General features: G+C 41.8%; 1 protein-coding gene and 1 long non-coding RNA gene across 10 annotated transcripts in view; one reads left to right on the forward strand and one right to left on the reverse strand.

Moving 5' to 3' along the window:
* Positions 1-19,777, forward strand: part of TENM1 (teneurin transmembrane protein 1) — a 1,180,670-nt gene that overhangs the window by 577,230 nt on the left and 583,663 nt on the right. The gene's annotated exons all lie outside the window — the stretch shown is intronic.
* The window catches only part of LOC137529146 (uncharacterized), a 204,838-nt gene continuing 197,905 nt past the window's right edge, over positions 12,845-19,777 (reverse strand). Inside the window, exon 3 of the long non-coding RNA XR_011023592.1 lies at positions 12,845-12,914. This is a non-coding gene — a long non-coding RNA (uncharacterized lncRNA). The remainder of the gene's footprint in view (positions 12,915-19,777) is intronic.

Genomic DNA, 19,777 nt, shown 5'->3' on the forward strand with positions numbered 1-19,777 from the left:
CCTCCCGCGCCACTCTCTGTTTCATTATTTCCAGCTCCGTGATGCCATCAGAGCTCAAGTAGGAGTTTCGGGTGTCCGCATTAAACCATCGGAGCCAGAAGTATTAGTACTTAATAATGACACGTCCAAACAAATTTCTAGATACTACTCTGCTCTATCACAAAAGGTGGGTCTTCATAAATATGACCTAGCCAAAACAAGATGGCAATCTGAACGGTATGAGTTTACACCTACAGACTGGATAGAATTAGAAATGCACTCTATGCCTAGTGTGATTAGTGCCAACGATAAACTAATTCAGATTAAATGGCTCCATCAAATATATTATACTCCTCTCAAATTATCCAAAATGGGACAGAGCACTGGTTCTAGGTGTTATAAATGCGGACATCCTGAAGCAGACTTTATCCACTGTGTGTGGGAGTGTGGACCGGTTTCCGATTTCTGGAAACAGGTCACCCATCTACTGTCTCAAACTCTTGGCAGACCAATTGATCTGTCCTTCAAGGCCTCTATGTTAAACATCATTGATAATGTCTCCTGCAACAAACACAAACAGCTATTTCTTAGGACAGCCTTCTTTTACGCAAGGAAGTGTTTACTTATTAAGTGGAAATCTTCTACACCCCCATCAGTGGAAGACTTTAAAAACCTGATCAACCAAAACCTCCCTTTATATTGCCTCACATACCAAACGAGGGGCCACCCAGCCAAGTTCGACAAAGTCTGGAGTAAATGGTTACAGAATGGTAATACCACAGTTCCACATCTTGACGTCACTATCAATGTATTAGACCTGCACCTGTAACTTGATGACCCCCTTTTCTCTATGTGAACTCATGGACAGATAGTTCTTTAAATCTGGATGAATGTTTGCCATGTGATTAATATGTTGTTTATTGGAGTATGTACCACTATTAGCATTATGACTGCACATTTGGACCTCAAGGGTTAACGTGTTTCTGGGTGGATCCGGGGGAGGGTTGGGGGGGTAAGGGCTGGCATTGTTGGTTTGTATTATACAAAATGTTCAATAAAAATTCTCTTTTAAAAAAAAAAAGATGCTGGCCAGCTTCCCAGCTCGATACACAGTTTTTTGGCAGTTGGACTGAGCAACTTCCATTCACTAAGTGCTTCTGAAAATAAATAAATCCCTGAGAATCCCCCATGAAGAGATGGACTAGTCCAAAACCTGTCACTTCTGTCAGAATTCTACTACCTACTGTAAGTGACAGCAACATAGGAGAAAAGTAATTTATGGCTCATTTTAAAAAAAACGTACTTCTTATTTGTATATGTTTGCAGATATTTTAGATTGTACAATTTTTCGCCATAGTGCCCCTTTAAAGAGCTTGTCAATTGGCAAGGCAGATTTTTTTTTCCCGCATAAGTATGATTGAAACTGTTTTAAGTATTGTGAATATTTTGCATTCTTTAGTGCTGTGGCTTGATTAAATATGGTCTTTTCTTTTGATCTGAATAATCATAATAATCAAAAACATAATTGTTTGCTAAAAGTCACACCATCAATGGACACCTTTAGCCAAAGCACCTTCCAGCCTTTTCAAACTTCTCCAGTAATGGTTCTGTTGCATGGAACTCTGGCCCATTGCCTTTTCTTCTGGTTTAAAAAATATAGAAACTGCCCATTATCATGAGTGCATGCTTTTCTAACAACCTGGTAAAAATTCCCAGCCGCTTTGAGCGATATACTCACCCCCCCCCCCCCCAAGATGCATTGCTGTGCAAAGTGTCGGTATCTAGTCTTTGCATACTCAAATCAGATTATTATTATCGTTAAATAGAAGCCTGCATGAGACCAGATAATTAAATGAGGATTTGCTTCCCTGTTTAGTAAGCTATGAACTTGTTTAATGATGAACAGTTGAAATTCACCAGATAAGAGGTGTTAGGGAAATGTCTCCTTTTAGTATAAGCTATCATTACACACAGCGCTACATTACATCAATCATGTGTAATCATTTACATGGCTTGCACAATGCAGTGTCACAAAGACTGGAGGATCACAGACCAATTTGTCATGTGGAGTCAATGTAGCTCCTATAAAAAGAAAAGGAGACTAATTAGATGTCTTTAAGTCCTTTTGATTAAAATCATCGCCGCTCTGCACCATTATTTATACTGATCTTTTTTAGATCTCAGTTTGTACAAGAATTACGAAGACCCAGTAGGACTGTTTGAATGGACTGTAAACAGGCTACCCACAGGGATAAGCAGCTTGGGAGTATTACCACTCAATAATAAGGGCATCTATTTGATTTTTTTCCCTACACCAGGCATTGGGAGAATTACTGAGTGGGAGCCATCAGAAAATAACTGTGTCAGAGGCAGCTTTGTTAGACATTTTAATTAGTGCTTAATATAGCATATCATTAAATCTCCTGAAGCTGAAACATTGCTGTTATATTTTCAGCAGTTATACACATACCTTCAACTAGGATCTAAAATATAACGGGTACCCCATAGTAATAATGATACAAATATATGGTGAAGATAGACTTGGAATTCTGCCTTGTATGTTTTATATCATGTGTAGTACATCTTTTTACTGCTAGCAATGTTCAGATTTTCTTTCAGATTTATTTGCCAGACCAATAATATTACTGTTTAAACAGTTCATCTGTATAAATATGTGACAAATAAGTGCCTCGAGGATATTGTATCCATCAGTAGGATTTAATGGACCATGTGCAATTCACTTTTTCTCCTGAGTTTTCTCCTAGGTGATATTTTCACACCTTGTGAAAAATGCCTTTTTAAGCCACCAGCATTCCCAAGAATACTCAGGATAATGTTTCCTTCTCTCCCCTCTCCCTCCCAGACTGACCTAATGCTACTGTGTTGTGTCACCTCCTCCTCTCGGCAGCGACTTGCTCTGTGCTGCATATAAAGTTCTTAATCATGTGACATGCAGGAGCTGTGTTTCCAATACAGAGTGCATGGCTACTGGGAGGAAAACCATCAGATCAGGTGGATATTTGGACACAGCTCTGCTGTGCTAACTTTGCCATGGGTGGGATGGTTGGGACTAAAGTACTGGTTAAAGGAAAACTATCAATTAACATGTCTTTTTAACCTGGGATTGAGAGAGTTCCTGAATTGCTGGTAAATAATGATGTTTACATTTCACTTGCTTATCTCTTTTGTTTACTGTATCAAATTCCTTTCACTCTTAACTGACTGCAAGTCTGCTCAAATCTGATGGCAGAGTGAACCATGAGGGGAAAGGGAATCCCCTCACAGTGCATCTGTTAATCCTGTATGTGTGTGAGAGAAAGCTCTCAGTGGCTGCAGCTGACTGTGTCCTGTGCCTCTGACTGATGTGTCTGAAGAGAGCAGAGGAAATGTAACTTGTTATAAACATTCGTAATTGTCTGTCACACCACAGCTTTTCTTACTTTTTTTGCTTTCAGAGAAAAATACTCTGTAGCATGACATGCAAAAAAAAAAAAAAAAAAAAACACTGGCTGTGCGTTAAAGCAGACACCCTTTTTGTGAATGATTTCTTCCAATAGAGCTAAATCATACACACAATGAATTAAAGCTTTTGCCTCTGATAGTTAAAATGAGTGGGAAGTAGGGAATGTTTAAATGGCTACTTAGACATTATCTGTACATTGTCATTTTAGAACACTTGGTTTGACAGTGTTCCTTTAATTCACTGGCTACTATGCGTGGCAGAGGGTGCTGCAAGGGGCCCCAGGCTTGTTCATGAAGGTAATAAAGGGCTGCAGGGAGCCCTTTCCTGATTGCTTGGGGTGCATGTGTGACTGTTTTAATGCCCATGAATGGAAAACATTTCTATTCCTAATTGCTTGTTTACATTTTCTTTGCTCATATAACACAGTCATTTCACAATATTTGAATAGATAGAAGTGTCAATGTTTCCTGCCAGTCAGTTGATTAGTAAAGGGCAGGCATTGAAAATGAGGAATGGGGATGTGCAACTTATATCTCAAACAAAAAGGGGCGAGCTTACATGGATAAGGTGTTGTATGAAAAGAGTGCCATTGCTATAACTACAAGTAAATCCAAAGTGAGCTTGCTAACTAGAAGATTCTTAGCCGGCTTGCTGCAAACTGATATTGAGGAATTCTTTTTAATAACATACAAAACATACATACACACATACATACATACATACATACATACAAAATAACATACAAAAAGCATCACACATTTGTTTTTTATGGACATGTTTAACAAGTAGATTTCTCTTCAAGCAAATTCATGTAATGTGATTGGATTTTCAAATAGGTTGTTACAATCAGGGAATAGCCAATTTTTGTGAGAAATGTATTTTGCTACAAAGATTTCCTTTTCAGTTCATGATTCCTGATCAGCAAAATATTCTTAAATACTGAGACTGTTCTGGCATGTAAAGTGCTGGGGTGCTGTTTCAATTTGTAAAGTTATTTTTATATATAGGCCTTAAAGGGATACTGTAGGGGGTCGGGGGAAAATGAGTTGAACTTACCCGGGGCTTCTAATGGTCCCCCGCAGACATCCTGTGCCCGCGCAGCCACTCCCCAATGCTCTGGCCCCGCCTCCCGTTCACTTCTGGAATTTCTGACTTTAAAGACAGAAAACCACTGCGCCTGCACGCCGGTGTCCTCGCTCCCGCTGATGTCACCAGGAGTGTACTGCGCAGACACAGACCATACTGGGCCTGCGCTGTGCGCTCTTGATGACATCAGCGAGATCGAGGACACGGCAACGCAGGCGCAGTGGTTTTCAGACTTTAAAGTCTGAAATTCCAGAAGTGAACTGGAGGCGGGGCCGGAGCATCGGTGAGTGGCTGCGCCAACACAGGATGTCTGCGGGGGACCGTTAGAAGCCCCGGGTAAGTTCAACTCATTTTCCCCTGACCCCCCTTCAGTATCCCTTTAAAGAGACGCTGAAGCAACAAAAAAAAATATGATATAATGATTTGTATGTGTAGTACAGCTAAGAAATAAAACATTAGGAGCAGAGACATAAGTCTAATATTGTTTCCAGTACGGGAAGAGTTAAGAAACTCCAGTTATCTATGCAAAAGAGCCATTGAACTCAAACTTTCAAAGTCACAGAGAGCTCTGTCTTCTGAAGCTTGTTATCTCAACTGTCAGTCATTGTAATTTCTTTTTCTCTGCATAGAAGGGGTTCAAAAGTTCAGTAGGCTGCTCTGTAGAACCATTTAGAATGCTGAGCAGTGTGTAAACTGCAAATATTAGAGAATGACACAATCAGGGGTCTAGTCCTGGGAAAAGAAGTGAGTGGACTTACTCGGAGAACTCCTGTGCCGCGCGTAGCGCGGCGCACCAAAAATGGGCGTGGTCAAGCACACCGTGGGCGTGGTCATGGGTGGGGCCAAATATACATTACCTTAGCAGTGATGTAAAAGGTCTGCCGAGGAAGTTTGAGCTCTGTCGTAGTGTATCCCCCAAAAATAGATGTAATCTTACAGCATTTCACCAAAAAGACACATAATCTGGTAGAAGTTCCTCCAAAATACAGATAATATGGAAGTGGTTCCCCCAAAATAGACAATGTGGCAGCAGCAGTTCCACCAACTTACACATAATTTGGAAGCAGTTCCCCAAAATACTCGAAACCTGGCAGCGGATCACCCAAAATACACGTAACACCCAAAGGACATATAATCTGGCAGTAGTGGTCCCCCAAACATACACAATCTGGCAGCAGTTCCCCAAAATACACGTAATCTGGCAGCAGCCATTCCCCTAACATACACAGGATTTGGCAGCTGTTCCCCAAAATACATAACAGCGGTTCCACAAAAATGCAGATAATCTGACAGCAGTTCCCCCAAAATAGGTACCCCCAGGTAGCCAGGTCTATAGGTGTCCCCAGTATAAGTAGCCATGAGTATAGTAGTTCCCAGTATATGTAGCCAGAGGTATAGTTGCCTAGTATATGTAGCCAGGGGTATATGTGCCCAGTATATGTAGCCAGTGGGATATGTCCCCAGTATATGTAGTCAGGGGTATACGTGCCCAGTTTATATAGCCAGGGGTATATGTGCCCAGTATATGTAGCCAGGGGTATATATGCCCAGTATATGTAGGCAGGGGTATATGTGCCCAGTATATGTCGCCAGGGGTATATATGCCCAGTACATGTAGCCAGGGGTATATATGCCCCGTATATGTTGCCAGGGGTATATATGCCCAGTATATGTAGCCAGGGGTATATGTGCCCAGTATATGTAGGCAGGGGTATATGTGCCCAGTATATGTAGCCAGGGGTATATATGCCCAGTATATGTAGGCAGGGGTATATGTCCCCAGTATATGTAGGCAGGTGTATATGTCCCCAGTATATGTAGGCAGGGGTATATGTCCCCAGTATATGTAGGCAGGTGTATATCTCCCCAGTATTTGTAGGCAGGGGTATATGTCCCCAGTATATGTAGGCAGGGGTATATGTCCCCAGTATATGTAGGCAGGGGTATATGTCCCCAGTATATGTAGGCAGGTGTATATGTAGGCAGGGGTATATGTCCCCAGTATATGTAGGCAGGTGTATATGTCCCCAGTATATGTAGGCAGGGGTATATGTGCCCAGGTAGCCAGGGGTATATGTCCCCAGTATATGTAGGCAGGGGTATATATCCCCAGTATATGTAGGCAGGTGTATATGTCCCCAGTATATGTAGGCAGGGGTATATGTCCCCAGTATATGTAGGCAGGTGCATATGTCCCCAGTATATGTAGGCAGGGGTATATGTGCCCAGGTAGCCAGGGGTATATGTCCCCAGTATATGTAGGCAGGGGTATATGTCCCCAGTATATGTAGGCAGGTGTATATGTCCCCAGCATATTTAGGCAGGGGTATATGTCCCCAGTATATGTAGGCAGGTGTATATGTCCCCAGTATATGTAGGCAGGGGTATATGTGCCCAGGTAGCCAGGGGTATATGTCCCCAGTATATGTAGGCAGGGGAATATATGTGCCCAGGTAGCCAGGTGTGCCCCCACCCGGAGGGAGCAGAGCAGAGAAGGCGAGCTATGGGTACAGTGGGGATGGGTGGACATCTCCTCCCCATCCCTCACCTTCGTGCTCCCCTTCCTGCCTCTCCCCTCCAGCGTTGTTAAGTGTCAGGCCCAGCGGCAAAAGTGGGAGGAGACCTACCTCGTTCCAGCCGCAAGGGACGCTCCGCTCTGTGTGCGGCTAGTCTGGTCTTCTAGCCGCACACAGAGCGGAGCGTCCCTTGCGGCTGGAAGAGGGCGGAAAGTCTCTGCCCACTTTCGCCGCCGGGCCCGACACTTAACAACGCTGGAGGGGAGAGGCAGGAAGGGGAGCACAAAGGTGAGGGATGGGGGGGGGGAGATGTCCGCCCATCCCCACTGTCCCCATAGCTCGCCTTCTCTGCTCTGTCCCTCCACACAAGCCAAGGTGAACGGCGTTCACTCTGAAGAAAAAGTGGGTGCACGCCGTTCACCCGCGTCCACGCAGGACTCGACCCCTGGACACAATGTTATAAAATATATATATATATATATATATATATGAAAATAAAAATATGAGAACTTTGTCTTTGCTACTAATGTTCTAGTAATTATCCGTACCACACAACCTTTTTAAGTAACAGAGGCTTTACAAATGCATTGAAGTGCAGAATAAGTAGGCAGACCCGCACTACTATACAGCATGGCGTACCACTTTTGACCTTCATTTTCATGTCACTATGTATAGTAGAGAAGCATGAAAAATTCTAGGCACTAGGCACTGATGATTGGCTAAACTACCAGAGTTCTGAATCACACAGGTGATGCAGAGCAATTTTCAAGGGAGCAGATTCATATAGATGTGCTTTACCTTATTAGTGTGCCCAGTAATGCATTGTCAAAATGTCTATTAACCCATGCTAGATTGTTTTTTTTTTACAGATGCTTTTATATAAAGCAACAACACCCGCCTTGTAATTGTTAGACCTGAGAGCCAGAATGCACAATTTCACCTTCCAGCCCAGGCAAGGGGCAATTTGTGAACTTTTACAGGGGTCTTAACTGTCTTTATAGACGTTCAATTTCAACTAAATTGTCAGAAATATTTTTGGTTAATTCCTTCAAAATCCTCCACACATTAGTGAAAACATGGTCTAAACAAATGCCTTCATTTTTGTTCTCTGTAGTTAATAAGCATAGATGCTGTAAAACCTGATTGTCGTCCATGTTTGTGGTCCAAGGACACTATAGAATAAGTACACAACTGGGAAGCTAAATTAATCAAAGGGATGAAAGTTCTCACTTACCAAGTAAGGTTAGACAACTTGGACTTGTTTGGATAGAAAAAGAGATGATATAGGGCTGACATTAACTTGTGTTAATACATCCAAGAATATTAAAAAAAATCTTTTTTATATAAATAAAGGTATAGACAAGAGGGAAGAATGAGGTGGATGGAATATCCCTGATATGATACCTATGTATGTACACACACTGTATTCTACACTTATTTATTGTTAACTGGTTTATAAGGGAAAATATTTATACAAATAAAGAATCTATTAAAAAAAAATCTTCACCAATGAGCTTTTTATGCCTAGCTCTGAATAAAGGACAAAAGACAATGAACTGTGCATGCAGAAAACAAGATTTTACAACTTATTTAGAAAGGGGGTCTTCACAGTAAGGGTGAAAACACATCAACACAGGGAAATATACATACACCTTGAAGATAGTATATGTGATGGTAGTTCAATCTATGCTGACCTTTTAGTCTCTGTAATTTCAAGTAGAGGAAAAGATAACTGTGAATTTAGTCATTTGTCTTTACAAGCTGACCTGTGAAATTCAGATTTTCCTGGCTACGTTTAGAGATTAGCCCTTATATTTCTTGTTAATTATCCTTGACATATTCTTTTACTTGTGCATTGTGTTCCATTTGATCTCTGCTGAGTGCAATCATATTATATTTTTCTCTTTGTATCTTACTGTTCTATGCAGCTCCTTGATACTGAGTTGCTGGCAATTAAAGTTAAAGTACTTTCTGGGGAAAGTGTTTTAGGAAGAAAGTTGTAAACATCTGCAAAAGACATACATCACTAAGGATTAGAACAGTGAAAGCGAATCAGATATGCTACTATTATCTGGCGCCTGTCTGAAAATTGTAATAATAATTCATTTAAATAAATAACCAGAATTGAAGCAGTTCATGAATAATTCCAAATGCATAAAATGATCGAATAACTGAGAAATGCACATTCTTTCCATTCCCTTTCCCAATTGCTCTTTTGATGAAGAACTACCCTGATTAGCTTTAAAAAGGCAATACATGTATTTCATTGATTGTATGCCACTATTGTGTTTGTGTTCTGGTGAATAATGACTGTTCGCCATTCATTTTTACCACACATTTTTGCATTTACATTGAAGTCAATGGCTGCTGCTAACTTTAGCAGTTAATGGCAAAGACACTGCACATTCTGAAGCAGCATTCAAAATGCCATGGCTCTGGGGCTTGTTATACTTAGTATAGCAAGTCCAGGGCTGGGAATGGGATTGAGGTGTGTGACACTGTTCGTCTGTGATTGGGGCAGGGATCTATGCATGCGGCAGTCTACGTTGCTCAAAAGGTATTGAAAGGATATGTCACTGGATCATTTCCAAAGATAGTGTTGTGATATCAATGAAAGGTAAGTATTTATGGTTAAGAACATGAAAAGAACTTTTCATGAGTTGCGTTTTTATAACATTTTAATACTTGTGGAAATGGGTAAATGGTACGTTGGTACCCCTATAACTATTTCACCCCAGGGAGGGGGTGGGTATCTGGGGGTCCTCTTCTTAACCACTTCGCCATATCTGGACGCATATATCCGTCCAGATAGGCAGCGGTGCTGCAGCCGTGTGGTGCGCGCGATCGGGCGTGCGCCCGCGCGCGCTCCCGCTGCCTCCCGCTGCCCCCCGATCAGTGAATGGGAATATAATTCCCATTCACCGATCTAAGTCCCCGGCAGAAATACCGATGCTTTCTCATCAGAGAGCGTGGTATTTCTGCCCCCAGGAAACTTCTTCTCTTCATTTTAGTTCCTAGATGCGACATCGTTCGCATCCAGGAATTTTTTGAATGTGGTCATCTTGTGGCCAAATAGTAAACTGCACCCACATATCTGTATTGAATAAAAAAATACATTATATTACATCTAAAATTGGCTATTTACCTCCAAAACTAAAATTACCCAAATACATTTTTGTATTAAAAAAAAAATAAAAAAAATTACAATAAAAAAAAACAACTACATAAATAGTTACCTAAGGGTCTGAACTTTTTAAATATACATGTCAAGAGAGTATCTTATTAAATTTTTTGAAATTATAAGCTTGTAAATAGTGATGGACGCAAATTGAAAAAATGCACCTTTATTTCTAAATAAAATATCGGCGCCATAAATTGTGATAGGGACGTAATTTAAATGGTGTAATAAGCAGGACAAATGGGCACATAAAATGCATGGGTTTTAATTACTGTAGCATGTATTAATTTTAAACTATAATGGCCAAAAACTGAGAAATAATGATTTTTTTTCCATTTCTATCTTAATCTTCCTGTTAAAATGTATTTACAGTAAAGTGGCTCTTAGCAAAATGTACTACCTAAAGAAAGCCTAATTAGTGGCGGAAAAAACGAGATATAGATCAATTAATTTTGATAAGTAGCGATAAAGTTATTAGCGAATGAATGGGAGGTGAACATTGCTCGGATGCATAAGATTTTCGAAGCTGTAGGCTGAAGTGGTTAAAGGGGACTCCCAGATGCCACAATGAATCCCTGGGCACCGGAGTTGGATAAGAGTCCTTTTTTCCATGGGTTGGACTAGAACTATGAAGAGAGACCATGAACCATGTGGGATGGTCTAGCTCAGGGTGCAGAGCCCAGTGCAGTCCAGGATCCACATTCTGGCGATCCCAGCCTGCATGGGTGACTAAGAGGTAAAAGAGGCCCTGGAGGGTGGACATTCTGAGTTTTGCTGCAGAATGTTATTTTGCTGACTTAAAAAAATATGTTTTTTCTTTGAAGTATTCAAAATCGATTTCCCCCCAAAAAAGAATAAGTGCAGGCATTTGGAAGGGGCAAATAACACTAAGTAAAGAGGTTAGAGTTAGGAAATTCAAGAGGAACATTTATAAAAGGAGGAAGTTAGACATAGATGGGGCTACATATTAAATAGGGTGCTTAGGATAAGGCATTATATGAGAGGACAATCAACAGCTATTGGGGTTAGGGTTTTGTAATGGGATGAAGGTACAGTATTTCAGTAAAGCAATAAATGTTTTATAGCCAATAACCAGCATGAACACCATAATTGTGCCACATATAAGTCATAAATATGAGGCACTTAGCAATGTCTTATTCACATCTGTAAAAAATATAGGTTATCCAAAGCATAAAATACAGCTTCATCAATATGTCTGGTGCTTACTGTGCAGCAGTGTGGATGCCATCATGAGAGGGAATGTGCATCTACACAGAAATAGCGTACATAAGTTAGGCTAACCACACACAAGGTGTCAGTAGCAACCAATTTGATTCTTTCAAGTTGATCATAAAAGGAATTGATAGCATTCCTACAGCACAATGTGTGATCAATTCTGTGGTGACTGTAAAATCCCTACAGAATATGTGTACATGCTTCCAAATTCATTTAAACACAGATCAACAAACAAATTGTTTGGTCAGGTAAGTAAATTTCCTACAAGTATCTCATGGGTTTCTGAATTCTCGCAGCTGATTTGTGTTTGACTGGCTTTGAAAGCATGCACATATATGCTGTTGTGTTCATTGGTCACTGAAGAATCAAATGTACATTGATTCCCATGTAAGGTACTGGGATTGATTCCTTTTGACTTTCATCAGTCCAAAGTAATTGACTTTCAAGACGGAGACTGTTGATCTCACAAAAGTTGATCTGTATATGACTAACCTTACAAAATTACTGTATTACTGAACACATTTTACAGCAGCATCGCTGCAAACAGCACACACACAGTAGACTTACCCTACACAGCAAACTTACTCTTCACAGCAGATTTACCCTATACAACTGACTAACCATATACAGCAGACTCAATGGCCACATGCACTAGCCACTCAGCACATGTGTTTATAATTATAATCTACATTATACATTATATAGATTAGTAAAAAAAATAGAGAGAGTCTCAGCAGCATTGTCTCAGGAGCTTCCTAATACTGTTACCACATAGATAAGGCAATGTTGTCATAACAGAAACTCAGGACTTTCCTCTTTTTATAGTATGTGAGATTTTAGCAACAGACTAACCAGCAAGCTCATGGTGAACCAGAACTCATTGGAGTGTGTGAGGGGCTACAATGGTTCTTAAAGCCCCCTTACTAAAATACTAAGGAAAACAAAAGTTTGCTTTCTTAAAACAGAAAGAATTTGCGATAATTCAGGGTGGAGTGAGCTTGAGATGTCTCCCAGTGCATCACTGCTGAATATATGCAAATTAACCATTGTTGCCCTTAGAAGCTAAACACACCTCCAAAACTGCTGGAATGAAATGATGTGTCAGCATGTTAATTTTAGCAAGTATAACAAAGCTATTTATAGTAGCTTCTGTGACTGTTTATTTCATTTCTCTATTCAACCAGATAGTTCATTTTGTTCTTGGTTAGGCTGTATTTTGGGCACTTTTATTAACTTCTGTGGATGTGGGTCTGCGGTGAGAAGCAAACTACATATTTCAGGTGCATGGCTTTTCCTAGTCCTGGTCATTCATTAACAGCTTCCCAACATCTCTAGTCTTTGGTTTCCAGTTTATTTATTGTTTTACATGTTCTTTCATTTCTTAGATTGTAAGCTTCATGGGCAGGGTTCTCTTCGGCTTCCTGTGTCTTTTCTTCTCTTAATCTAAATGTACTTTCTTAAAACAAAAATCAGAGGGAATTTGCAATTATTCATCTTTGTGTGAGAAAAAAGATCTATGACAAAGTATCACTGCTAAGTATGCAAATCATCCTTTTAAGTTCCAATAAGCCAGACATACAGTACCTCCAAATCCACTGAAGTGTAAAGTATTTCTATGGCCCTTTAAATTTACAGAGCCATACTAATCCAATATGCATGCAGCTGTTTAGGAATTCTTGCTCCACATTAGTGCAAAGCATAAATTAACATGACTCTATGAACAACACACGGTGGAGAGGCGTCCAAGAGTATTAAAAAGCTGAATATAAAATCAACTTGAGGTGGCTTACCTCAGACAAGAATTCACTTACGGTACAGTAAAAAAAATAATTTATTTAGCACAAGCCTTGTGCTCAATAAATTATATTTCTTACTGTACCGTAAGTGAATTCTTGTCAATGGTAAGCCACCTCAAGTTGTTTTTATGTTCAGCTTTTTTATACTCTTGGGCATCTCTCCATCGTAATGTTGTTACTATCACACCCCTCTCAGAGGGGAGTCCTTCCTGGGCCCCTCAGATCCAGGTCCCTTTTGCAGAGTGCGACCCACACAGGCGGCGACCTCTACCCGTTTGGAGGTGGTATCCTCCTCAGACACAATTGATGGATGCTGATCTTGCAACCCACCTCTGTGAGTACCGATCTACTTTTCTTAAACATCCCACCAACTCTTGAACGTACTGCACCATCCGGGCTCCTGGTGTCTCTGCATTTTTTTCTTAGGATTTTCCTGCCCACCACTGTTTATGACCCTATGAAATAGGAGTTGGACCAAGTATTATGGAGTACCCAGATAGCTCAAGGTGACCCAGACCACCTAGGATATTAGGAGAGGCTTAAAGGGACTAAATACGTGTAAATATTGTTTATTTTAAACGCCAAATCCATATTTAGCATAGCTTTTTAGTAAGAGGGCATTATAGTTTCTTTAAGCTACTTATAATATCCCAGTGGTTTTGGTCATTATAAGCTATGTGGATACCCCATGCCTTTTTTCTGTGATTGTTCAGCTTACATTTTTTCTTAATTGATTATATAATGCTTTGCATTATGTTTTTATTTTAAAGCAAATAAATCATTGTTATTAATGTTGTATAGCTATTTCAAGAAAACATGAATTGGGAGGAAGGTGTCATTGCTTACTTCCTTTAAGAAGCTATTCGTCTGGCTATGAATGCATCTTCTCCTCTAATACTTAGCAAATTGCTTAACTACCCAGAATGAGCATGCAAGGCAGGTGTTCCGACACCACTGGCTGTATATGTTCTGCTGTGCGTGATTTAGAGTCTGCTGAACCCAAATGAACAGCATGGCAGCCAGGCAATTTACATTTTTAAGGGAAATTAAGTGGACCACTTTCTTCACATCACTGCTAAAGCACTTATTTCAAGCAAATTCCCTGGCAACAAGAAAGTCCGATAAAGACAAAGTACATTTGCATTAAAATTTCCTGGAAAATCATTTCATGAACAACTGTACTATCCTAGAGGTCATTTTGCTAAATGCGTAGCTGAAAAAAAGAGCATTCCCTCAGTCAGTGGATCTTTTACAGTTCTTGAAAGTCAGTGATTTATACTGACTAATTGATACTAACCTGTTTTTAATGTTCAGATAGTAACATATTGTATGGCAGATAGTGGAATAATTGTGCTTTTATGGGCTCTTACTCTTAAGTTAGGGAGACACGATTTGTCAGAAAGACTATTTCCAGCAGGTCCGATCTGATTTGGAAATCAGTTCGGACCTGTTCTAAATAATCGTTCTGACTGTAAATCTATCCAAAAATTGTATCGTGTGTACCTAGCATTAGCGTGGGCCTGAACTCTTGCACAGGACAGAGTGAGAAAACAGAGAAAAATGCACCTTGTAGGTATTTATAGTTTACTCAGTCTAATTCCCCCCTCATCTGTCACTAATCACAAGTGTAATGTGTTCTCACAGTTTTGTAAGCTCAGGAATCTTGGCAGTCCTCGGGAAAGCAGCTAATTTGTAAACACAGAATGTTAACCCTATGTCTGCTTCCATAAAAGCAGGAAGTAGACACACTGCAGATTTATTGCAGGATTTGTATCAGCTGTAACAAAGATTTTTTTTCTTTAAAAGTTACTATGCTGTTGCTTATCTTTTAGAGCAGAGAGAAAGTTCTGAGTTTTGGTCCACTTTAATAGTAAGGAGAAAAGTAGATTGCAATACCCACATTATCAGAAGTGCTGTGGGTTTTTTCTTTTTCATCACCTGGCTGGGTTTAAAGCTACCAAAAGGCTGGATGATCAATGAGAAGTTCTTTTTTTTCCAGTTGACAGAGGTCAAATTTGCAGGATGATACTGTCTATCCATCATCAACCAACTAGCTGTGACTTGTAGTGTTTAAAAAACACTGGAATTTTTTTTTTTTTTACAGTCAACTGTACTGGTACTTGCAGGCCCCTGGAGAAGTGGAAGAAGTGTGTTACTGCAGGCAGGCGCGGAGCTAGGGGGGGTCAGGGTAGGACAAGTGCCCCGGGGCGCCGGGTCCCCAAGGGCGCCCAGCTGAGCTTAGGGTTTTTTTTTTTGTTACGGGGCTGAGGGGAGCAGCGCAGAGAAGAGAGAGAGCTGTGCGGACGGTGGGGAAGGGGGGCCATCTCCCCCCTCCTTCCCTCACCTTAGGTTCTCTCTCTCTCCCTCGCTGTCCCCTCCAATGTCTGTCCGGTGGCTGGCAGCGGCGGGCGGAACTCACCTCCGTCACGCTCCAGCGCCGCGTCGGAACACCGGCCGGAAGTTCGGGTGCGCAGCCACTGCTCTGGTCTGGACCAGACCAGAGTAGCGGCAGATCCATCCGGCGCTGCGACGAGACGGAGGTAAGTTCCGCCCGCCGCTGCGAGCCACCAGACAGACATTGGAGGGGACAGCGAGGGAGAGAGAGCAGCTCTTCTCTGCGCTGCTCCCCTCCTGCTGGGGAGGGGGACACCTGGCTACCTACTCTGGGCACCTATACCTCTGGCTACCTACTCTGGGCACATATACCCCTGGCTACTGGCTACCTACTCTGGGCACATATACCCCTGGCGACCTACTCTGGGCACATATGCCCCTGGCTACCTACTCTGGGCACATATACCCCTGCCTACATATATTGGGCACATATACCCCTAACTACATATACTGGGCATATACCCCTGGCTACCTACTCTGGCCACATATAACCCTGGCTACCTACTCTGGGCACATATACCCCTGCCTACATATAATGGGCACATATACCCCTAACTACATATACTGGGCATATACCCCTGGCTACCTACTCTGGGCACATATACCCCTGGCTACCTACTCTGGGCACATATACCCCTGCCTACATATATTTGGCACATATACCCCTAACTACATATACTGGGCATATACCCCTGGCTACCTACCCTGGGCACCTATACCCCTGGCTACCTACTCTGGGCACCTATACCCCTGGCTACCTACTCTGGGCACATATACCCCTGGCTACCTACTCTGGGCACATATACCCCTGGCTACCTACTCTGGGCACATATACCCCTGGCTACCTACTCTGGGCACATATACCCCTGGCTACCTACTCTGGGCACATATACCCCTGGCTACCTACTCTGGGCACATATACCCCTGGCTACCTACTCTGGGCACATATACCCCTGCCTACATATACTGGGCATATATACCCCTGGCTACATATACTGGGCATATATACCCCTGGCTACATATACTGGGCATATATACCCCCTGGCTACGTGGACTGGGCATATATACCCCCTGGCTACATATACTGGGCATATATACCCCTGGCTACATATACTGGGCATATATACCCCTGGCTACATATACTGGGCATATATACCCCCTGGCAACGTGGACTGAGCATATATACCCCCTGGCTACATATACTGGGCATATATACCCCTGGCTACATATACTGGGCATATATACCCCCTGGCTACTTATACTGGGCATATATACCCCTGGCTACATATACTGGGCATATATACCCCTGGCTACATATACTGGGCATATATACCCCTGGCTACATATACTGGGCATATATACCCCCTGGCTACGTGGACTGGGCATATATACCCCCTGGCTACATATACTGGGCATATATACCCCTGGCTACATATACTGGGCATATATACCCCCTGGCTACATATACTTGGCATATATACCCCTGGCTTCATATACTGGGCATATATACCCCTGCCTATATATACTGGGCATATATACCCCCTGCCTACATATATTGGGCATATATACCCCTGGCTACATATACTGGGCATATATACCCCCTGGCTACGTGGACTGGGCATATATACCCCCTGGCTACATATACTGGGCATATATACCCCTGGCTACATATACTGGGCACATATACGCCTGACTATATATACTGGGCACATATTATTCTCCTGGCTACATATACTGGGCATATATACCACTGGCTACATATACTGGGCACATATACCTCTGGCTACATATACTGGGCACACATACCTCTGCCTACATATACTGGGCACATATACCCCTGGCTACATCTACTGGGCACATATACCCCTGGCTAACTGTTCTGTGGACATCTCTACCCCTGGCTACCTGTTCTGGGGACATCTATACCGCTGGCCACCTATTCTGGGGACATCTATACTGCTGGCCACCTATTCTGGGGACAACTATAGACCTGGGGCTACCTATTTTGGGGGAACCACGTCAGATTGAGTGTATTTTGGAGAACTGCTGCCAGGTGAGAGGTGTCTACCATATTAAGGGGGCATTCTACCTATTTATGTGAAATGCTGTCTATTTATGTGACTCATGACTGCTGAATTTGTCTTTTTGGGGGCCTCATGGTTACTGAATTTGTCTTGTTGGGGGCCTCATGATTTGTTGGGGGCCTCAAGATCGCTGAATGTGTCTTGTTGGGGGCCTCATGATTGCTAAATTTGTCTTGTTGGGGGCCTCATGATTGCTGAGTTGGTTATGTTGGGGGCCTCATGATTGCTGAATTTGTCTTGATGGGGGGGGTTGGCTCATGATTGCTGAATTTGTCTTGGAACATGCTGGAAGGTACATACTGAGGGAGGGTGGGTGAGCGTGAGCCTGCTAACCTCCATATACATTTGGCTCCACCCATAACCACGCCCACATTTATTATGTGACCACGCCCCTTTTTGGCGCGCTTGACTTTGGGGGGGCGCATTAATAGTCTTTGTCCCCGGGCGCTGAAAATCCTAGCTACGCCTCTGACTGCAGGAAAACGAACATTGACTTTTCTCCTTGTATGCATTAGTGCCCTAGTTCCAGAATCTTTTTCTAGGAAAAATAACTGATATTGAGTTTTAACAGAAATTAATTTGCATTTGGAGAAGTTTGTGTTGAATTCACATTTGGAATTTAAATAGCAACACAACTTATCAGCGTATAAAACTCTTTTCTCACTCCTAAGATGCTGATCTTCTCTTTAAGTCCCTCAACTGTTTGCACATCAAACACAGGACTCTGTTCAAACCTTTAAAGATGAATTCCAGTGAAAATAATGTAATAAAAAAAAGTGCTTCATTTTTACAATAATTATGTATAAATTATTTAGTCAGTGTTTGCTCATTGTAAAATCTTTCCTCTCCCAGATTCACATTCTGACATGTATTACATGGTGCAGACTAACCAGCAAGCTCATGGTGACCCAGAACTCATTGGAGTGTGTAAGGGACTACAATGGTCCTAAAAGCCCCCTTACTAAGATGTTAAGAAAAACAAAAGTTTGCTTTCCTAAAACAGAAAGAATTTGTGATAATTCAGGTTGGAGTGAGCTTGAGATGTCTCCCAGAGCAACACTGCTGAACATATGCAAATTAACCATTGTACCCTTAGAAGCTAAACACACCTCCAGAACTGCTGGACTGCAATGATGTGTCAGCTTGTTAATTTGTACAGAGCCATAATAATCCAACATGCATACAGACTGTTTCGTATTGTTTGATCCTCATCAGTGCATGGCATGGACTAATTTGGCTCTAAGGAGTAGGGCTTGTGAATCCGAGAGGCACAGACTAACCAGCAAGGTCATGGTGACCCAGAACTCATTGGGGTGTGTAAGGGACTACAATGGTCCTAAAAAAACCCTTACTAAGATGTTAAGAAGAACAAAAGCTTGCTTTCCTAAAACAGAAAGAATTTGCAATAATTCAGGTTGGAGTGAGCTTGAGATGTCTCCCAGAGCAACACTGCTGAATATATGCAAATTAACCATTGTACCCTTTAGCTTCTAAGGGTACAATGGCTAATTTGCATATATTCAGCAGTGTTGCTCTGGGAGACATCTCAAGCTCACTCCAACCTGAATTATCGCAATTTTTTTCTGTTTTAGGAAAGCAAACTTTTGTTTTTGTTAACATCTTAGTAAGGGGGCTTTTAGGATCATTGTAGTCCCTTACACACTCCAATGAGTTCTGGGTCACCATGAACTTGCTGGTTAGTCTGTGCCTCTCGGATTCACAAGCCCTACTCCATAGAACCGAATTAATCCATGCCATGCACTGATGAGGATCAAACAATCCGAAACAGTCTGTATGCATGTTGGATTATTATGGCTCTGTGCAAATTAACAAGCTGATTCATCATTGCATTCCAGTGGTTCTGGAGGTGTGTTTAGCTTCTAAGGGTACAATGGTTAATTTGCATATATTCAGCAGTGTTGCTCTGGGAGACATCTCACGCTCACTCCAACTTGAATTATCACAAATTCTTTCTGTTTTAGGAAAGCAAACTTTTGTATTACGTAGTGACATTGTTACTGTGGGCAGGTTATGTAGCTGTTTCT

This window comes from Hyperolius riggenbachi, chromosome 8 (assembly GCF_040937935.1).
Source record: "Hyperolius riggenbachi isolate aHypRig1 chromosome 8, aHypRig1.pri, whole genome shotgun sequence".
Taxonomy (NCBI): domain Eukaryota; kingdom Metazoa; phylum Chordata; class Amphibia; order Anura; family Hyperoliidae; genus Hyperolius; species Hyperolius riggenbachi.